This window comes from Leguminivora glycinivorella, chromosome 7 (assembly GCF_023078275.1).
Source record: "Leguminivora glycinivorella isolate SPB_JAAS2020 chromosome 7, LegGlyc_1.1, whole genome shotgun sequence".
Taxonomy (NCBI): domain Eukaryota; kingdom Metazoa; phylum Arthropoda; class Insecta; order Lepidoptera; family Tortricidae; genus Leguminivora; species Leguminivora glycinivorella.
The window spans coordinates 21,927,698-21,951,674 of record NC_062977.1 but is presented as its reverse complement, the minus strand read 5'-3'; the positions used below and the strand labels follow the sequence as shown (position 1 = coordinate 21,951,674).

At 34.8% G+C, this 23,977-nt stretch overlaps 1 long non-coding RNA gene across 1 annotated transcript; it reads left to right on the top strand.

Annotated features, from left to right (window-relative positions):
• Window positions 1–18,809: 18,809 nt before the first annotated feature.
• LOC125228255 lies at window positions 18,810–23,022 on the top strand. Its single transcript, XR_007177269.1, has 6 exons — window positions 18,810–19,605; window positions 19,905–20,021; window positions 20,325–20,446; window positions 20,573–20,642; window positions 21,105–21,179; window positions 22,865–23,022. It is a non-coding gene; the product is annotated as an uncharacterized LOC125228255 (long non-coding RNA).
• The last annotated feature ends 955 nt before the right edge of the window (window positions 23,023–23,977 follow it).

The window sequence follows — 23,977 nt, the reverse complement described above, 5'->3', positions numbered from 1 at the left end:
ACAACTTAAATGAGCAGTGATCGGAAATAAGCGATCGACAGCGTTGATTTCCCTACTAAATTATCAACACATGCGTTTAATAAATTGACGATTTCCTCGCTTCTTGCTCCTGTTTGATGATTTAAATCATGCAATTATTCTCACTTCTGTGTTCAATTGTTTTTGTAAGGTTTATTATACACCGTGTTTTTATTGAATTCCGTTAACTTTAAGGGAAGGTTCTTTAGAACAAATACAATTAATTTGTCTAAGAAACCGAGTTAACCGGTTACCGAGTTATTAAAAAAATAAAAATAATTACTGAATATGTGTGTGACAGCCTTTTATTTTTATTTTTATTTTTCTTTATTAAGGAAAACAAACAGCAGTATATAGTACATCTGTAAATCGTACATTTAGGTGGATCATAAGCCAATGAAGTTTTCACTAATAGGTAACACTTATTATAAAAGTATGCACAAAGTTATAAATTTAAGCTAGTGTAACATAAGTTACTTAAGTACAAAACGTTACAAAATTATTTTTTTGATACAAATGCATGCAAAAACTTAATTATAAAGTACTTCTAATCGTGTTTACATAACTAGTATACCTACTTTTGATGAAAGATATCGGTATAGCTATACATAGTATTATGGGTGGAGCAGGCTCTTATAGTAAAACGATTCCTTTACCACTTTGTAATGTTATTTGTTTTGACATGTGCCGTCAATCTCTTGACACTACCTTGATTGTTGTCCTTAAGGTCTCTCACACTGATTAATTCATTTATTATGTATGAAAACGATGAAAACATTTTTTTTGCGAATTTAACTAAAAGTGATATACAGGATTGTTCCTGATAATGAACCTAACAACGTGTCGAATTTAACGGAAAACAAGAAAAACACGGTGTATAACACCTACAATGTATGTATGTAGGTACCTAGAGTCTGGTGATCGGTTAATGAAAGTTAAACCCAGTAGTTTTTTTAAACGGCAACTTGCTTCTTGTCATATTCTGTTAGTGTTACTGTCACTTTGACGAATTTCGGATGAATTTCGGTAAAAGTTAACAGCGTATAATCTATAAAGAATAATGAAAGAAACCATAAAAAACAGTAATATAAGTGCTAAAAATAAATTATAAATAATAAAAAGTAAATCCATGAAAGTAATCAATGTGTTGCCTGCAAATTTTTGAAATTGACACTTTTTACGCGATATATTTTAGACGCGATAGAGCCATTATTAACCTTGACTAATTAAAGCGAAAATTGGCAAAAGTGGAAGATATTCTTGCTGTTTTATTATTGGTACAATATAAATATAAGTACAATATTAGACTTCATAGTCTTTCTGTCGCATTATTGGTGCATTCTTAGCGAACAATATGTATTTGTTTTACAAGGGGGCAAAGTAGTTGTTTAACCGCACGTGCCGATATTGATACCCGAGCTAGCGAAAGATTCCAATATTGAACTGCGAGCGTAGCGAGTGGTTCAAAAAGTGGAATCTTGAGCGTTGCGAGGGTTTTAAAGCACGAAGGTTAAACAAGCTTTGCCACCGAGTGAAACACAAAATTTTTCACCACACCAACACGAACAAAATACTAACTATAAAACATCAAATTAAATCAAATCCATCAATTTATTCAATATTTATGATTCAAAATCATCATTTATAAGTAAATTCTACCAGCCAGCTTAAGACATCAAGTTAAATTTTGTATGTAATTACTTTGCACTCTTGTGGATAAAATGCAATTTTGCTATCTGTTTTCGAATAGCAAAGTAAGCCTTTAACAGTTGGTGTGGTGAGAATACTTATATCAGAATCTATTATGAAAATGAACAAAAAAACCCCTAATCATCGGCGCTGGCGTGAGTGACACCAAATGTCAGCTAAACTGGCCGGCGACCGTGACATTATGTTGTTCCGCGAGCTAATACTGTCATGTATTAATGAATAATGGTTGTAGATCATGTCTTTGTTTTCAGAGTTTTATTTAATAAGTTTATAACACATACAATACACTCACGCTAATATTTTCATAACCTAACCACAACATTAAAATTTTGAAAAAACCCCGATATAGTGGACCGATTTTCGTGAAACATAGCTAAGAACACTCCCGACTAATTCAGCTTTCAAACAATAGTTATTTGTTATACAAGGGGGCAAAGTTGTATTTTAACGCCGAGTGTGGAATTGAAAAACGAGCAAGTGAAAAGATTCTATAGTTGAACCACGAGCGAAGCGAGAATCCTGAACTTGCGAGTTTTTTAAACACACGAGAAGTAAAATACATTTGCACCCGAGTGTAACACAAAACTTTTCTCCTCACAATAGCGAGGACACTACAACGCAAAAACTGCGTTTATCACTGCTTCAGTAGTTTCACAGGTGGTAAATCATCTTTATTACTAGATTCAACTACTTTTATCAATTTTAAAGTAGTTAATTTGACTTTATTCAAGGTCAAATTACTTTACTCACTAGTGGATAAAATGCATTTTTACTCACTGGTATTAAAGGACAAAACACGTGTTTCCGAGCTAGTGAGGGGAAAAAACTAAATCGGTTCATCCGTTCTGGAGCTACGATGCCACAGACAGACACACATACAGACAGACAGACAGACAGACAGACAGGCAGGACAGACACGTCAAACTTATAAAACCCCGTCGTTTTTGCATCAGGGGTTAAAAATGTCTAGATGGGATAGTATATATTCTAGAATAGGCTACTTAATTGCATCCGAGTCAAATCAGCTTATTTTAAAGAACTGTCAAAGCGAATTTCAACGTCTTGCTAATATGGCATTACTTAATATGAAATCGAATTGAGTGACGTCACGGTCAGCTCAGTTACTTTATATATTTATACCTGACTTATTAAATAGACATTGGATTCAAAAATAACTTCTGTCCATGTTTTTCTTATAATTATCTGATGCTTTATTTCGTGCATGGTATAAAATATTTTATTTTAACTACAGTCAAGTTCCCTATATTGCAAAACTCTGCATTTGGCTCAAGCCAAATGCGTATCAAAAGCACAGATGGTAAATAAGCCACCTGATGCATCAATGACATATCTATTTAAGAAGTAGGCTTGCCACAGACAGTCTTAAAAATTCATAATCTTAAAAAAAATTGTATGAATTGACACTGACAGATCTGTCAGTGTCAGTTTGAACTGTCAGTTTGCATACAATTTTTTTTTAAGATTATGAATTTTTAAGACTGTCTGTGGCAAGCCGTAATCTGTGAATGCAATAACAATAGACAATTAGATCTACCTTGACTTGATGACATTTATGAAATAAACATTAAAATCACACCTCGTTAATCATGTCTCAAAAAAATTGCGAGTCGGACTTGGGCACAGAGGGTTCTGTAAAAAGTTTAAAATTATTAAAAATATTTTCATTCTATGATTTAACAAAAAAAAAGGGTTTTTGCAATTTTTCCTATATCTGTGTTACTTATAAGATTTTATAGTTCGTAGGTACTAAATTTTTAAGATTCTGACTTCACGGGAAGTACCCGGTATATTTTGATTCCCTTGCGAGTGTCGATAATTAAAAAAAATAAAACAAACGTCTTTTGATTGCATTGGCTTTTTTCACAGCTCCAAGGGACAGGAGACCTAAGTATATGATATAGGCCGGCAACAGACAGTCTTAAAAATTCATAATCTTAAAAAAAAATTGTATGCAAATTGACAGTTCAAACTGACACTGACAGATCTGTCAGTGTCAGTTTGCATACAATTTTTTTTTAAGATTATGAAAATTAAGACTCGTCTGTTGCCGGCCATACATTCCAGCTTGATACCTCCATGCGTTCTTAAAAAACCGGCCAAGAGCGTGTCGGGCCACGCTCAGTGTAGGGTTCCGTAGCTTTTCGTATTTTTCTCAAAAACTACTGAACCTATCAAGTTCAAAATTTCTAGAAAGTATTTATAAAGTTCTACTTTTGTGAATTTTTTCATATTTTTTAAACATATGGTTCAAAAGTTAGAGGGGGGGACGCACTTTTTTTTCCTTTAGGAGCGATTATTTCCGAAAATATTAATATTATCAAAAAACGGTCTTAGTAAACCCTTATTCATTTTTAAATACCTATCCAACAATATATCACACGTTGGGGTTGGAATGAAAAAAAATATCAGCCCCCACTTTACATGTAGGGGGGGTACCCTAATAAAACATTTTTTTCCATTTTTTATTTTTGCACTTTGTTGGCGTGATTGATATACGTATTGGTACCAAATTTCAGCTTTCTAGTGCTTACGGTTACTGAGATTATCCGCGGACGGACGGACGGACGGACGGACGGACGGACGGACGGACGGACGGACGGACAGACAGACATGGCGAAACTATAAGGGTTCCTAGTTGACTACGGAACCCTAAAAAGGGTCTTGACATACAGATAGACGGACGGACAGACAACAAAGGCAAGGGATCTTATAAGGGTTCTTTTTCCTTTCGAAGTACGGAACCCACTAAAATATACCAGTAGTGTAATTTGTGGTCACTTATCCCTAGGTGTAGGTAGATAAGGAGGTAGTTAACGATTCGCGTGTACACATTTATTATATTGACATTTACCCACAGTAATCTAGGAAAGTACCTTGTATTTTGCATTATATAAACATGTATGTAAATATGAAACTTGTTCCAACAGAGATAGGCAGCAATATGTACGTGTATTTAGAGAATTGATTGTACTTAAGACCTTTTAAATGAGCAGTTTTGTTGCGCATTGACATTTTATTATCGATTTTGGCCACTTTTTGTCTTGATGTGTCTTATATTTACAATCTAAGGCCGGCAACAGACAGTCTGAAAAATTCATAATCTTAAAAAAGATTTGTATGCAAACTGACAGTTCAAACTGACACTGACAGATCTGTCAGTGTCAGTTTGCATACAAATCTTTTCTAAGATTATGAATTTTTAAGATTATCTGTGGCGTGCCTAAGTCTGTCTTTTTTTGCGATAATTGCACGCCTAGCTGAAATGAAAATCGTTGACGCTAGACGTCGATTGAAACGGAGTCTGGCTCTGTCGCGCCAATACTGAAGAGCGATAGAGAAAGCTAGATATATTATCGTGAGCGTTTGTGACTTTGGCTACGTAGTACGTACGACCGAAGGGAGTGTTCAATCAACACGAGTTACGTTACTTTTTTCCGCACTTTTAGCGTAATGTACTATTATACTTATAGTGCTAGTGCATATCTGACAGCTAAATAAGTATAACTTTGTTTGATGGCAGGGGGGTTGCCGAATGGCATTCCTGCGACGCGAAACGCCACCGAAACGCCGCAAAAATGTAGTCTGGCTCGGTCACGCCAATACGCAAGAGCGATAGAGATGTGTAGATAGCTATGAAAGAGGTATTATAGTGAGCGTTTGTGCATTCGGTTACGCACACTGTACGTGTTTGAATGTCTGTTTGTATGTACGAATTTGAGGGTAAGTTTACCATCGTACCGCCAAAATTACTCATAAAAAGTATAGGTGTGATATATTATACTTAAAATTAATAATATTGGTGAGCAATAAAGAATATTTGTACTATATTGTATTGTATTGTGTGTATTTTAAACAACTTATCTGCTTGTATTTCGACACAATCGATTGTATTGAAACAAGTCGATTGAATCCGGTTCGAAGGACCATAATTCATTGGTACAGACTTATTCACATAAAATTGTATAATTTTGACAAGTTTGACACATTGGCCATTTACTATAGTTTATAGCTTTACGTTTACAATAAAATATTTACTCATATTTTTGACGTTTCAATTGAATATTGAACGTAATAATATACAACTGCTTAAAAGTCCATATTTTATTTAAGTATTGTATACAAAAGTAACATATGGAAAAAGACATTGAAAATGTCGCATGTGTGTCAAACACTGGTTTGGATTGCCAATTTTCCTTATAGCTTAATACGAGACATTGGCACTCGGCATCCCTTCGCAAAGTGTTTATAATCTGACCAAATTGAGATGTGCATTTTTTTGCTGACTAGGATGCTACCTAAGGATAAAAAAATCAAACATTTATAGTGCTGTCTATATTTCCAAACTGACGCATTAAGAGATAATTTTTAAGAAAAAAAAACCGCAGCCTTTGGGGTTCTGGTGAAAGCTACTTGCGAATGTTGGATTATGTAGAAATGTGTAGGTATTTTTTTAAACTGCTTTTAATGCTTTAATTATTTGATGGCAACAAAAATCAATATACGTATACCGTTAAGGTTTGAGGAGTTTCCTCAATTCCTCATGAATCCGATTATAAGAAATCGAAGCTTGACAAAATTTGACTTGAAAACTCAATATGCTTAACATACATAACTAAATAAATGTTACTGTTCTGAACTTAAATGCATGCTGTTCTTATAAAAATACCAAAGTCACTATAAGCGTGCCGTTCAGATTTGAGGAGTTCGGATCTGACCATCATCGTGCACTTCCACTGCACCAAATGTCACTGTTCCGTACGTGCATGCTGTTCCTTTAAAAACACAAAAATCACCATATGTATGCCTTTCAGATTTGAGGAGTTCCCTCGATTTCTCCAGGATCCCATCATCAGAACTGGGTTTTGAGAATAATGGGACTAATCTGTATGCATATACATTCAACAAAAAAAAAAATTTTTCAAAATCGGTCCAGTAACGACGGAGCTATCGAGGAACAAACATAAAAAAAAAATACAGACGAATAGAGAACCACCTTCTTTTGAGAGATTTGAGGCGGCGGTTAAAAATATGCGAGTAAGACAAGGCGGATTAGTACAAGGTGCCCATGAGGAAAATATGTAATTAAACCACGCATTCCTGGGGCCAAAAGAAAGAGTTTTTTCTAATATACAGTTGAGGAAATTTTGCCAAAAAAATTTTTTTTTTTACTATTTTTGAATGTATTTTTACATAAAAAGTAAATGTTATTCATAAAACTGGCAGTTTTCTACCGTGCCTTCTCAAATTTTTTCAATGTTGTAAACTGAAATAGATATCATACACGAAAGAAAAAGCGATTGAATCAGCGGGCTTGGTCGCTATGATCCCATTTTGAATTTTTCACTGTTTAATAAACGTTGAGCAGCAGATGTCCATGCAAATTCAGTCGGGTTACATCCTCAGAATTCGCTCAGTGCGTGAATCAGCGAGGAGACAAGTCACGAGCGTCACTCACCTTGCGGCGAAGGTGTTTGATTTACGTGCGCCCGCGCGTTTGTCAATTGTTCGGGGCGGGGCTTCAGTGTTGGCGGGTACCGGGAAAAAAGTTCAAGCACATAATCTTCATATCTTGTTTTTATGCAACCTAAAGATGTTTTAATGTTGATTGAAAAATATATAATACTTTTCAATCAACATTAACATTTTTCCCCCTAATTTCGCCCGCGTACTAATTTAATCTTGTTTTCCCATACAAAATTTGAATTCCCATTTCACCCCTTTAGGAGGTAAATTTTGAAAAATCCTTTCTTAGTGCTTCTCTACACCTTATAAGGAACCTACGTGCCAAATTTGATATCTCTAGGACCAGCGGTTTCAGCTGTGCGGTGATATGTCAGTCAGTCAGTCAGTCTCTTCTTTTATAGATTTAAGATTCATCTTACAGAGCTCTGCTGGGACATTTTGCATGAACTACTATATATTATATCATTGCAGTTTAAGCAATATGTCACAAGGATAACATATTTAATTATTTAGGTATTTACCTGAATTATAATTTTCTAATCTCAAAACACATTTAACATTTAAACGAGAATGATATTATTATAGCGTGTAATCTATTATACTAAGGTTTAAGTACGACAAGTTGAGAATCCAGTGTTGCCACTAACAGTGCCGTCCTTAACCAAAAAGGACCACATTGTTGTTGAAGCATAAGGACTTTCTAACAGGTAACTCTTACAAAGATACGAGTAAATTTCTAGTGCTTAGCGACAATATGGTTCACCTAGTTGAGAACGTCATAAATTAATCTACATAAGTATCAGCGCATTGAGGAGCGAAGCGCCATTTTATCAGAGTTCCTACCCGATGATGTGTAATGAACAGAGATCGGACAGTTGAGCGTCATTTGTATGACGTTTTCGGAATAATGAACCTTATGTTGTTAAATGACGCCCAGTTGTCCGATCTCTGGTAATGAAACAACAATTTTACGCATCGTCTGCGACGCGGAAGTCACCCTGACACTCGCTGACACTGGACCGGTGGACCCCACACTGTCACGGCGTTGACTACTGAATGGTTTATTGGTCAATCCGAACATGTTTTTCGTGTTTTAAACAATGAAGCTTCTTGCGCGGACCGTTTAAATCAAAATACGCCTGAGATTGCGACCACTTATCTACTTAACATATTTTAAAGGCTCCTGGGTTATTCCAGTCGGATCTTCGACTTGTGTTATGTTTTTTGTAGGGTCTCTTGGTAGATGTATGTATTTATTTTGAACTATCTATTGCCCGCGGCTTCGCTCGCGTTAGAAAGAGACAAAAAGTAGCCTATGTCACTCTCCATCCCTTCAACTATCTCCACTTAAAAAATCACGACAATTCGGCGCTCCGTTTAGCCGCGAAGGACGGACAAATAAACAGACACACACACTTTCCCATTTATACTATTAAGGACTGTATCGTTAAGTATAAGGACAAAACAAACCTCGTCTAAATGTTGACATGTGCATAATTTTGTATTATTATGTTCCGAGAGTATGATCTTAAGGTATTGATAAGTACTATTTGATATAAGAAGGTCTGATATTTTTTTTATTTTAGGGACTTTATGGTACTTTCATTAAGGTCTAGCAAATAAATTTCGGACAACCCCTATCTGGCTTAATTTGAGAATATTTCAATGACTCTTTGTACGATTTCAACAAACAAAGGTTAATATGCTGCCAAAATATATTCTTTAAGAGTCCTCTTCATGGTTTTTCCAATTGGGTACTTGTAGAATAAATGCGGCGAATTTATATAATTTAAAAAAACGCAATTTTGAGCAACGTTCCAGATTGCCGTAAATTTTTGATGCTAGCAGGATGAGAGAAACAGATAAAAAAATTAGCCATAGGCCAAAGTCTAATTGACATTCATGGTGTTTGAACAGTGCTTAAACCAGATCGATATAAACAATGTATGATAGTCAAATTCGACATCAAAGTCGGAGTTAGAGTAAGCACCATGCCACATTCTCTAAATGGCCGCCATACACAGATCCTGAACTATATTTTTTTAAATAACAGTGGCTAGACTATGTCCAGATATTCTGCTTTGTGGATCATGTGTTGTTGAGGTTCGCACCATACAATTTTTTTTCGCAATCGTATTGTCTTTTACGCACTTTGTGAATTTTCTAGTAGCATTTGTCCGGAATCGTAATTGTTACTCGGGAGGATTAAGTCAATACTGTCTAAACCATATGCTTTACGTCGAGTTTCTAGGACAAAATGTGTACCTTATTATGTGTCTTATTAAGCCCATGGCTTGTTATAAGAAAAAAATATAATAGCAAATAAATACGGCTACTCAAAGTTGTCTTCATACTTAACGATACAGTCTTTATGGATTCTTAAACATATTTAGGAGTTATAAGTGGTTAAAAATTATTTAATATTTAATATATATCGTGGCCTGAATAACTACAACACAAGCCTTCTCTAGCTTGAGCTTACTGTGGGACTCAATCAATCTAAGATGTAAAAATGTCCTATAATACTCATTTATTTATAATCGGATTGAAATAAGTATCATCATTTAATTTTTAGAATGTACCTAAATACTTAAATGTTTTTAATAAGTCCAAAAATAAATACTAAAGTAGGTTTTAAAGCTTATTTGCACTTATTCGTTAATTGAGTAGGTACTTAAATATGCATTACGCAATTTCCGTGGCTCGTGCAAAGTTTAACGCACTTGAAAGGTGCTGGTAATATTTATCATGGCACCTACATTTTGAATCATATTTTTACTGTAATAACGGTCCCTGGCTCTCAAAGTAGGTCTCCCTGTGTCTCAAGAGCCAGTTTCTTCCCGTTTACAATCAGGTGTAAGGTTACAATATTTTAGACATTTTGAAAAAATATTTATCACCAATAACTAAAGTTAAATTTTATATAAATGCAAGAAAATAGGATGAGTGTGTGCGCGCGTGTGTGTGTGAGTAATATGTATGTGTGATTTTTGAAATGTGTGTGTTGACGCGCGTGTGTGTTATTTGAGACTTTTCTAGACAATGATTTGTAGTAATAATTATGAATTTGATGACTTTGTTATACATTTGTCAGTGTCATAATAAAGGTTTCTGGTCTGCATTCTGGTCTGTGTATATATAATTATAGTTTGTCGATCACTCAGATTTTATCGGAACGACTTTAAAAAGGTTAAACGGGTCTAACGAACTATTTTAATTAGGCTCTTTATTATCATGGTTCCAACGTAGTTTCTTTTTTGGTAATTAATTGAGAACTACTAAACATACAATACAATACAATACAATACTCTTTATTGCACATCTCACATAGTTTACAAGTAACACACAAGAAACAAAACAAATTAAACAGAGGTAACAACAGGCGGTCTTATCGCTTAAGAGCGATCTCTTCCAGACAACTTTTGGGTACTGGAGTTAATATAATCAAAATATATGGTAGGTGGCTCTAAAAATTATGAGAAGTAGAATTTAAATACAACCAAACAACACAAAACACTCATTCAAATAGACATACATAAATAAGTATAACCATAAACATACATAAACATACACACATAAATACATATATAAAAAGGTTTATATTCATAGAGAAACAAACAACAGTGTCATTCATAAAATCTAAGGAAGGGAAAGATAGTATTCTTTAAGGTTTGATTTAAAAGAGGCAATAGATTGAGAACGTCTTAACTCAACAGCAGCCCTAGCACATGATGGCCGCGAGAGTATGTCGCCGCGAGATAGACTACCTGTCTTTATGTCATTAATACAATTAGACAAAGACGTCTCATCTATCTCGCGGCGACATACTCCCGCGGCCATCATGTGCTAGGCCTACTGGGAGAGAGTTCCACAGTCGAATAGTGTAACTAAACCTCCGCTCTCCTTACTTATTTACTTACTTGACTAACCAACAGTATAGCTAACCCCCCTCCTTTAAATATACCCCGTAAATTTGGCCTTGTGATCGTCTAGCGTGAATAAGTAGAACCCTTCGATGTGAACCGCGATAACCTAGATCCTTTAATGAGTATCAGCTGTATTTTTGACTAATTTTTAAAATTTTATTTAATTATATTTTAAAGAAGAATAAAGGTTGGTGTAGCATAATAAGATAGTGTTATAGAAGAGTGTTTTATCAGATTTAGGCCTAGAAAGTTATATGTGAGAAAATTAATGACGTGATGAAGAAATTTTAGAATAAAAGTTAGTGAGTGAAACATACATGAAATAAATATTAAAAAATATTTTGGTAATCATCCGCTACGCCTTATTAGTGGTCCCGGCTTGGGCAAGGGCTTGCGATACGGTATGGGACCCCTGACCTGATCAAACCACTTTATCAGGATCCTAAGCAAGTAAGCCTGAAGGGCTATCTATCTACAAACTAACCCCCTTTTTGTTTTGTTTCTTGTCCCTAGCTAAACCCCCCTTTCCCCAATACTGCTAATAGACCATAACTTCTCGATCTTTCTAATGTTTTATCGAAACACCGAGCAGTCGCTAACTTTTATAAGAACTAAGCAAGTCTACTAACTTTTCTAAGCTTTTGACTTTCCATCAGTGGACGGCGCTCGCATGCCACTGGGCCCTATAACAAACCTATGCTTTTTATTCCAAAGAATAGTTTGTTTCTCTAACCAACTTGATAGAATTTACCTTGAAAAACCAGTTAGCAACACTAAGTGTCCCGCAGCCACACCGAAAAATCAGAAATTGCTACCACAATTATTAATTTCACTCAAACAAATTAAGCAATAAGAGATTTTATAAATTACCAGTTTTACCACATATTTTAAGATAGTAAACACCACATTTAAAGTCCATTTAAACCATATAAATAGTAGTAGTTAAATTGTTTCTCCACAATACACGTTGACCAATTATATTCCAAGACCAATCATAAAAGAACTCTACTTTCATAGAAATAGTGTGTGACTCTACCCTAATCCTATCGTTTTCCTACTCTAGCATATCTGAAACACAGACCGTCACTTACCATAGATCTTGTGTTCAAAATATGCACAAGTGTATCCCTACCATAAGCTGTACAGTTCAGCCAGCGAAGCTGAGATAGGCAACCTATAGGCTTGTGTTCTTATCCCCCCCTCTGCTCTTGCCCGCGGGCTAGGGTAGCAGAGAGTAGATCGCCCTATCCGTGTATATATCCAGTATTCTAGGACACACCAGTACCAGCCACATGGGAAACCCAGCTGCGATCAACTTTACTTAGATGTGGATCGATCACAACCGAAATCCCCAGCGACCAACGCCAGCATGGACTAGAGCACCGAGTAAATAAATATAAATATATATAGGACCCCAGCCTCAAATACTGCCGACTTCAGTGAGCAAGGATTACTCCTAATGCCTTTCTTCAATCGTGAAAGTCCTCACTTCCATCTAACAGTTGGACTCTTTGAGACCGGTGAGAAAATACGCTTTTGTAAGTATAAAAAAGCGTCCAAGCCCCCACTTGGAACAAAAAGACCCCTAAACGCCTTATGTTTAACAGCCGCAAGGTATAAAGCGCTTAGCCGGACAACAGTCTGTCACAAACAATGATCTGGCTTATAACTTTCATAAAATAACCCCATAGAAAATTACTAAATTCAATTTTACTGACCAACTAAACAAACGAGTGAAGTTTCCTTTACGTGCTATAATCTAAGCTTAGTTTTGCAAGAATTACTCCCTACAAAACCAAACACAGACTTATCTCCAAGCACCAGCCATACATCGACCCAGTCTTTATATTGCTTAACGGCACTCATGAAACAAAGCACAGAAAACTTCACTATACACATCAATTTAAATGTAACACTACACTATAAATAGAACACTAAAATAACCCCACAACTGACGGTAAAGCAATTCCACCACAGGTCTAAGTTCAACTGTACGACGATATTGTCCCCGCACAATCAAACAGAGACACAATTTCAAAGTTTACAATCACTTAGAATAATTTCCAAGTAAAAACAAACAGAGAAATAATAGCAGAACTACTTCACTCACCAGTATAACACACGAAAGCCAGAGACACTGTTAGTCTTGTGGATATTGTAAGAATGACGCGCGTCGGCTCGCTCCGACCCTTTTATAGATTCTATCTCCGACTTCCGACTTCCGACATCCGACTTCCGACTTCTGACATTCGACTTCCGACTTCTGACATCCGACTTCCGACTTCTGACATTCGACTTCCGACTTCTGACATCGGACTTCCGACAAGATGGCTACTCAATCGTGTGCTTTGTTTACTAAGTCTTATGCCCTATGCATTAGAGTTCACGATTAACACACGGATGTTTGCTTATCAACACGTGCCGAGTACACGTGTTTTAGAGAGAGACAGAGCTATTGATATTGATACCTATGTAGTCCAATAGTGGAGCGATTCGCAAATATTTTTACGTAAATATTATTTTGTGGAACATTCTTATTTATTTTGTAAGTAATTTCGCAATGAAATATTTTATCTGTTACTAAATGTTACATTGAATGATATACTCAGGAAGCATAATAACCAATATTAGTCATTATTATTTCTTTGACTTGTAAATGAAATCCAGACATAATATCGGAACGTTACGCAGCTGACAACTGTCAGTGTCAGTATTCCGTCCATGTGAATGTAGTTTGTTGATAAATATGTTTTTCCAACCTGTTTTACATTTAATAATAGTGAATTTTATCAGTGATGACGTAACTAAACATGTGATTAACCATCAAAGATATTATTTGTTAAAATATTCAATGAAATCCCGAAGGAAATATGCACCAAAAAGTTGGTCAAGGAAAAGTTGATTCGCCGTAAGTTTTATATGTAATAACGAGTCCATTTCCTCGTCATAGACGCTTGTTCTGTTACAACTCGCCCCCAAGATTGACTATTTTTTACAAATTACAAAGTAGTTTTGTAAAAAATTGCAATCTGATCTAGCAAAAGAAGCAATAAAACTGAATAAAAGAATAAAAGAAAAATATTTCTAGATCAGTCGGAAATATCCCCCATTTCTAATCGTGTGGTGTGTATTCCAATACTATGCAACTGCTAGCGACTCAGTTTTGAAATCAGCTCATTAGAATCTCGACAATGAACCATGATAACCCCTTTCTCAGAGTCCACGCATCGCCAGGGATACCAGGTTGTGAATCTGATAGGTCCTATTAACCCGTTCTTGCTAGCTCGTTCCCCGGTCGCGGCGAATATTCATTCCATCCACACTGTTGGACCGGAATAATTATCGTAATAATTTCAACGAGTTCACAATAACTTCCCACGCAATTACGAAGAAACCTTTAGAGCTCTCATTATAAGTCCAGAGCCTTCAATCTCCATTGTCGAAACTCAAACCAATTCCTCTACCTAATCACTCCCAGCCACATGCTTTGGCGCATGTCTCATACTTGAATAAAATATACAGACTTAAAGTTTATTTGAGTGTGTTTTTTTTTTTTATAAAACAAACCTTAAATGACATAAGCATGTACCTCAACTTGGTACCACATCCTTGATCAAATGAAGAAATGATTTGATGATACTAAACTTCACATATTTGAACAAATAACAAGGACACAAATATTGAAAAGAGCCTCGTTCTCACTAGACGATATCGGCCCTTAAATATGTCGATTGTCAAATACATCCCATTCAAGATGAGGTGTGTGGATTCAGTGTGGGTCTTATTACCTTGTAGAGTGAGTAGCCACGAAAAACTACCCTTGAAATGGGTCGAATCCAAATGGATTTTAACCTAACCGATAAGCTTTTTATGGCTAATGTGTTTCCCTCGGCCCCCCGCTGTTTATTCCCCGCAAATTCCGACCAAACTAGTTTTGACCACTTTCCAGCGCTGTCTGTCTATATCAATCCACTCATTCCATAAAAAAAATCATTCAAGACACACATCATTCAGTCATTCATCCCATTCAAAACATTCTTACATCTATAAACATTCATCATCTCTAAATTATTCACACACACACACACACAATGTAACCATTCTTACTTCCTCATTCGCTCTTTCACTCGATCTCAACAGAAAGCCAACGCTTTTAAAAAGTAATCAAAATAACGAATAAAAATGGAAATAAAATTACACAATAACTTCAAAAGTTTACGTATCCCATTTTACTCCACTCTACCCTGACTCGAAGGCAAAGAAAATTTCAATTTATTTATGATAGGTTTCATTTTATACATCCATATTTAATTTTATAAAATAATTACTAACCGCAAACAATTTGACAATGTGTGAAAATTGTTTGATGCACATACTAAAAATAAAATGTTCGTACGGACAAAATGTTACATTTTATGTAAACATCTTTTATTTCACAGTCAATCACTGTAAGGATTCTACCCTGTTTTCAATTTCCCTGTCTTTTGTTCATTATCACATTCCTCAGTGCAAAATTGATAGCATAAAATGCAAAAAATTTATAAAAGTAAGTACAGTCACTTAAACAAAATAGTGGCCCTCCCTACTCCGATCTTTGTAGAACAAAATACTGACCGAGTTATGATAAGAAACGAGGATCTGCACTGGTGATTACCGATATTGTACAGTATACCACCCTATATAATGTAAAAAAATGATAACGCATAAATAATAAATATCACTGCTAACTGTAATAACTAAAATGAAAAATAGTTTATCCACCGCTCTGAATTTTCTGATGTCTACCCCAGGTAGACTAGATACTATATGTCCACTTATTGTTATATTAAAAGAATCCAACCATACAATGAATGTTCAATACATTCTCCATACAAAATAAAGATAAAAAAAAAAATTGTTGTCCACATAATGAACCGACATCTTTATCTAGATAATTAAAAAAATCCGTATTATAGATTTACAACCACCATACACCATTTTATAATCCTAGGAACAAAACTACTAAGTGACAGAGAGACTATACGATGTGCTAGCCAATAACGCCCTTTACCACACAGATCACTATAGAAATAAAATTAATTTCAGACAAAATTTTGACTTCTACCACCCCTATAATAATAACACTGAATCCCAATAAAATTTACAAGAATTCATAACACATTTCAAATAATGATAATGATGATGATGATAAGAAAGAAAAATAATAATGTTCCACATAAGTATGCCGCAATGAAAGAAAACTTTTTACTAAAAGGTCATTGACTTGTAACCAATGTACTCATAGAATTTACATTACACATCATGTAATGTTCATAATAAACGCATAATACAATTTTGCAAAAAAAAAAGTAATTGCAGTTTTGAAGTGGTTTTCATATTTTCAATTTTTTTCCGCAAAATATATTTATTTAAATATGGTTTTGATATTTTTTGTAAAATATAATGTAACATCAAATTTGATGTGGTTTTGATAAAATATATTCCCTTTTTTTTTCAAACTATCTGCAAAATTTTATTTTGGTTTTAATTGCCTTATGATAAAATACAAAATGATGTCATAAGTAGGTTCAAAATACTTTTATTTGATTGGATAATAATATAACAAAATAATGAATTTTTCTTGAAACGAGCTTAAAACTTGTATTGTCCTATTCTATGTCTTCAATATTGTATAACATGCCCCGAAAGTCTTTTGTAACCTCGGGCAATTTATTCCTTCTTCATTACATTTGCAACTGCAGCAAACTTTGCAAATTGTTAACAAACACGACAATGGGCTGAGGAACTTGGTTAAAGTGTCTCTCTTCCTTTTTTTTCTTTTCATACTTGGCTAGTTCTATGATGAGTTCTTGAGTAGCTAATGATGATGATTAGATCCTGCTGGCCTCCTGGTAATATTTCAAAATTTTCCAAACTATTCTCTTCTCAGTCGGTGTCATAACCCAGGACACCATGAAACCTCTTCCGAAGACACGTTGCACACTTGATCACAATCAGCATAACCGCAAAAGATCCAGTTACTTATTTTTGAACACAGCAAGTAACTTGAAACCAATGAATATTTCTTCAACTCTAAAGTTGGCCAGTCCTTATTTGTCCAATCATTGGTCAAAAAATAAAATATTGCATAAATCGAATATCATAAACACTTGTTATTTCACTAGCGTTACTAAGCATGCACTTAAACACACACTGAAGTTTTCACCGCATGTCTCCACCGTCCTCGCTGATCCACTATGTTCAATGACAGAACAGTGCTGTGGTAAGAATCTATCTTAGGTTAAAACTAAAGTTAAGTTAAAGACTTCCAATAAACAGAGGGAAAGATAAAATAAAAATCACAAGCGTTAAAATATTTTCCAAAAAAAATATGCCAACTAAGGTTGCAGGACCATCTAGGTACTTTAACCATATGAGACGTACGTCTCATTTACGTTCACCTACAATTATTATTATTATTTTTTTTTTTTCTCAAGTATGATGTCTGATCGCTAAGTGACTTTAATTTTTCTAACTCAAAAATTACTGCAGACTATAAAACTCCGTCTTGTTTGCTCAATAAAACTAGAATAGGGTAAATTAACTGGGGTTTTGAACACTTACATATATGTATTTTTCTTGATCGGCATTTTCTGTTCCATTCTTCTGTTTAGTGTGGCATAATATGGCACTACTAACAACATAATCATATTGAAAATCTTCAGTAACACATTGGTCCTATGAGCAGGTATGAGACCAGGCTCAAAAACTCTTACTCCTCCGTTAGTTGACATCAAAAGCCGGGTACTTCAACTCGAACGTCCCACGAAATATCTCAATGTTCACTTCATGTTTTTCGCGTCCAAACTGTTGCTAACTCTGTCTCCATGTACTCAAGTCTTGCACTATTGCACTAACACCTTTTTTAACTAACTAATTATGGCCTAAAACTAATTGAAATTACTATGTTTTCACTAACAGAGCTCTTCGTTTCAAACCGTAGTTCACATTTCTCTTCGTCTGATAATAAGACGTCACTAAAAATCACACGTGCTTCTACACAATCAACTATACTAATTATTGGAAGCTACACAACACTGTAATTTCTGTGAAATCGTTTTCTTAAATAAAATTTAATAACTTCGCGCTCAGATTTTTTTTTCATAAGGAACTGTCACTGTCAATATTGTCATCCTTAACCGTTTTTTTTTTCTTTTACAATTGTCCTCATGGGCGTATTTTCATTGTAAACACACTAAAGTGTTTTGTGTAGTCACAAACATTAAATGGAGATATATTTGAACCAGGTTTGATTTGTGCGTATTTTATTATTTACAAAACAATTATTTGATATCATAAATTTAGCCTATCATAATGTTCAAATATTTGACTAGTTATTAGAAATATATAATTGATTTTTTTTTCATAATTTAATGAAATCGAACGAAAACTATCGTGTAGATTTGCTTTAATGCGTAGGAAATTGCGTGTGCGCATCGGTTTACAAAAGTGTGACCAGATTAAAAATATATTGTGAGATTCTTTAAGGATCTAACAGACGGTCGGACCGCACTTGTAAGGGGACATGTGTTAGGCCCTATTTACAAAATACCGTTCAGAATCTACACAACTTGAATAGTTTGATGTGATTTAAGCAATAGAAAATTAAATTAACAAAGTCTTTTGTATTTAAATACATCTATTGTATTAATTTTACTATAATGAAGTAGAGAAAAGTGAAGTAAAGTTTTGTAAATGACAACACCGGACAATAAATTACTGAATTACTGAATATCTTTTGTCAAAATTTGTATGACCGATCAAACGTACCAACTTAAAAACAATGATAGTTTGTGTAATGTCACCGATAGAACACCTTTTGGCGGAGATATATGTTATCTGTGGTTAAATTATTTTCTCTAATCTATGTCATGTTTATCGCCAAACCGCTCTATTCGCGAAAGAATGGCAGATCCGTTTTGTTTTCTTTAGCTCATTATTAATTACGTGATCTGCAATTAGAATTATTTAAATATTCGCTTCATTTTAATCTGCTTAAACAATACGACAGGCAATTCTGCGCCGACGCCGGTCATGCATGAGCCGTCCATATTCGCCATTTTGTCATTTGTCCTTTAAGTAAGAAAATGCAAACAAAACATTATTTGCCCTAAACACGCGTTACTCTCAGATAATATTGCCGAATGCCGACAAAGTGATCTTGTTTTATCAAACTGAACTCCGAACTGCAATTGCAATGTAATTTTCCGATAGCGAAAGTGAGGTTATGAAATTGACATGACATTTAGTGAATGCAATGCAATGGACATGTGTTTTGTTGTGTTTCTCATCAAGATAATAGAAGAATCTAGTGCTCATACTCATGATCTAATGAGCAAACAGCCCATGCAAAGGATGTCTTATCGGGCTATGCCTCAATTGATAAAGTGAACTAATTGCCTACTTCAAAAGCAGTTTTGCATGAAAGGTAAGCTTTTGTTTTATTATTTGATGTGTTTTCAAACAAGTCGTCGTTTTCGAAACCCAGCAGAACATACTTGCGAACTACAACGACTAGACCGAATATATATGGTGAAATGTTGCTTATTTCATTGTTCTGTCGTCAGATAAGTTATTGATAGTAAATTTCCCCACGTTACTCGTACTTTCTGACTTTCACATTGCCTAAGAGGATCTTAAATATTCTAAATGTACGTGAAATAGTCCTAACTAACAAAATATATTTGTTACTTTCAATGAGGTTTACATGGTTGTTCGATTTTTCAGTTTCAACATCTAATTGGAATTTCTCTGGAAAGTTTACAATGTCCGATATTTCTACACATCTGCCACAAATTTATGGAAATCAATATTTATAGAAACTGAACATACCTTGGTTAAACGGTAAGCATTAAAAATATGTTCGACTAATTTATTTGATCTAGGCTACCTAACTGTTCTTGGAAATTGTAATGTTGTTTCCGTTCCAACCAATAAAATTTCTCAAGCTTATGGATTATGGAAAGCAATATTTGTAGGACCTCAAATGAATGTTATGGCATTTAAAAATAGGCATTGTAACTTGTCCAAACTTTAATTTTGTATTTTTGTATACTTAAATAAAATTATGTAGACTAAAAATCCAGACTTAGCATAGATTTTGTTTGTGTTACAATGAGTTTAAATAGTGTGTGTATCAATTTTCAGTATATGAAATGGATTATCATCATTGAAGAACATCAACCAGCTGTCGGCAATGTGCAGGTTGACTGAGGAATTTTCCGGAGTGTCTTTTTATGGACTGTACTCCGTCTTAGCACAATTCCCAAGTAAGTACTTAACCATGATTGCCCTAGATAAATATAAACAATCTTAATGATACGTATTTATAAATAAGATTCCTTAAACATACATACACCCTTTTTTAACTAATCTTTCAATATGTACAATTTCAGGTTTTACCCGAGAGGCCACGCTTCAGTTGGACCGTCTTCCATATATCTACTGACTTCATATAAATGAAAGGTACTTATGTTTTATTATAATAACACGTTCTAATTATTAAATTTAAAAGTGAACAGCTCATGGCATCATTATCTAGAAAATTGAAGTGAAGCGTAAACCAAAGCGGTGAGGCATGAGCGACCGGATAAAAATCAAACTTAACTGACTCATCATCATTTTATTGGCTAATCAAACTTATTACTAATTTATGTCCTAGCTCATGTAGATATGAACTGCTAGGCAGGGGTTCTCAAACTTTTTTATTTTTAATTTCCCTTTTGTAAATTTTGTTGTATGCGTTGTTTTTTCTGACACAATATTTCTCACGGGCGTGTTTTAGAATTCCAAAACTAAGCGACGCGCCCCCGTGAATAGATAAATGAAATAATATTGAACCCTATTTGGCAGAACCTTACTCTAAACAATACCCCTTTCTTACACTATCTATATGAATATTTCTAATGTCTGACTATTTCCTTTCAGTGTACTGAGGACTCACTAATCTGCACTACCAGTAACAAAGTAATCCGACAATCAGACTGGACCCGGTCATGTTAGGTAAGTTTACATACTTAATGTGTACCACATACCACATACTATTTCTGAACCTCAGTAAAATATGGTTTTATAAAGATAATAGTGCTTATTATCTATGCCTACTTAACAGGAATATTACAAATTTCAATCAATTTTCATGAAATTCATTAAGCAATTGTGACAATGATCAAGCAGTGGTGGAGTTAAGGTATGGCAAGGTACGACCTCCCAGATGCTGGTAATGCTAATATTTCGTAGGATATGTTTGACATGGTTGTAATGAAGTACAGTATGTTGGCATACTCCTGACTTGTGTAATATTGTATAAAAGCTGTGTACCCAATCTACCGAACATAATAATTGTATGGTTTTACACTTACTATTTTAGACTAGCCTACAGCTTACCATGTGAGATAACGAACTCATGTCATATGAAGCTATTGAAAATCTTGTTTATACATACATACTTATTTGTATTACTACAGTAAAAATATATACGTATAGAAAGTTGAAATTCGTACAGTGCATTTAATTTATTGAAATAATTGGCAGATATAGGCTACAGTGACCTCTCACCATCAAGAGGGACGTATGCTTGTTTACTACGGATGTAATATGAAAATATATGATGACTTATAAGCTAATGAACTAAAATTAGTCCTAATATGATTTATACCTATATCTTAACAGACAGAAACCTATTCTTCTCACGGCTGCACTACAGTGACAATATTTGGTACAAACCGTACAAACAATATGCCAAATTATTGTATGATGTATGAAATCCTGTGAGCCAATTTGTAGATTATAGAGTTACAACTGAAATGCAAACAAGCCATCCATCGAAGGATGTACTTGTCATAATACCACATGCGTGTAGCTATTCAGTATTCATAGAAAAATGGCGGGACGCCCCATATAATATTGTACTTCAGCGCGACAATGAATAATTGCGCCCCCATAGCAATTAGACTAGAGCCTATCTTCTTGTATTACTAGGTCTTAAATCTAGGGCTTAGGTATCCTAGGTTATTTTAGGAAAATAATCTTACATCTAGACTATGTTAGCGACCTACTTACTGACCTAACTAGTAGTTATCCTGCCAATAAATAACAGACGCCTGCCAGGAACATACATATCAGAGTGTTCATGAACTATATAAGACAGCATCGAAGCTATCCGATCTCCAATGTAAAGTGCAAACGTGATGTGAGCTTTCAAAATAACCCTGACAATGGCAGTACCTGCTAAGAAAATGTACTGGGCATATAGAGAACTATTTGTTTTAACATGAAATTCTATTACTATTGTACATTGTGTACACACTTATGTTTCCAATTCCGGTCACTAGGTGGCAAACTCTTCTAAAGTGTTACAGTTCCGCGCCTCCTTTTATTTTAGATACATGGATATTTTTTCTATAAGTACCTAGTATTTTACGTACTAGCCCCGCCTATCCCATAGCTAGAAAAACATACGTTAAGGCACAAAACAAATAATAGTACTACGCATAGGCGCAAGGGAACGTCAAGATGTGCCAATGCCAACAATTGCTACGTAGCAATGCAACCCGAATGGTGCTGAAATCACCGTAAAATCGGGACGATGTTTAGTTCAACCACTACGATTATGAGTTAATTTTCTGGAAATAGATTTTGTCTAGGTTTACTACGCTATTTTAATTTTTATTTTTTTTATTTTTCAGGTACCAAAGGAAAACGAAAATATCATTGGTTCTATACTGATGCATGACTTCGCTCGGAACGCGGCAAGAATTAACAATGGAAGAAAATACTACAGACGTGTTTATTAACAATAAAGTTATTTTTGTTTTTATGAAATAGCGATTGAATAAAAATATTAGGTATATGAGTTTTATTTAGAGATGAAATAAGTCAAGAAATACAGCACACCCACTCGTTTTCACAACAACAAATGTAGCCTGGTAAGGCTAATAAAATAAGGTTATTAAAATTCTGGTTGCTCGGCACCAAAAGTAACCTTGCAACGGCTACTTCCTATTATTTATTTATAAACCTTGGTATCCAAGATGTGTTCTACAGAGCACATCTTAGATCCTGGTCACGGCACCAAATGTAACTAAACCTCCGCTCTCCTTACTTATTTACTTACTTGACTAACCAACAGTATAGCTAACCCCCCTCCTTTAAATATACCCCGTAAATTTGGCCTTGTGATCGTCTAGCGTGAATAAGTAGAACCCTTCGATGTGAACCGCGATAACCTAGATCCTTTAATGAGTATCAGCTGTATTTTTGACTAATTTTTAAAATTTTATTTAATTATATTTTAAAGAAGAATAAAGGTTGGTGTAGCATAATAAGATAGTGTTATAGAAGAGTGTTTTATCAGATTTAGGCCTAGAAAGTTATATGTGAGAAAATTAATGACGTGATGAAGAAATTTTAGAATAAAAGTTAGTGAGTGAAACATACATGAAATAAATATTAAAAAATATTTTGGTAATCATCCGCTACGCCTTATTAGTGGTCCCGGCTTGGGCAAGGGCTTGCGATACGGTATGGGACCCCTGACCTGATCAAACCACTTTATCAGGATCCTAAGCAAGTAAGCCTGAAGGGCTATCTATCTACAAACTAACCCCCTTTTTGTTTTGTTTCTTGTCCCTAGCTAAACCCCCCTTTCCCCAATACTGCTAATAGACCATAACTTCTCGATCTTTCTAATGTTTTATCGAAACACCGAGCAGTCGCTAACTTTTATAAGAACTAAGCAAGTCTACTAACTTTTCTAAGCTTTTGACTTTCCATCAGTGGACGGCGCTCGCATGCCACTG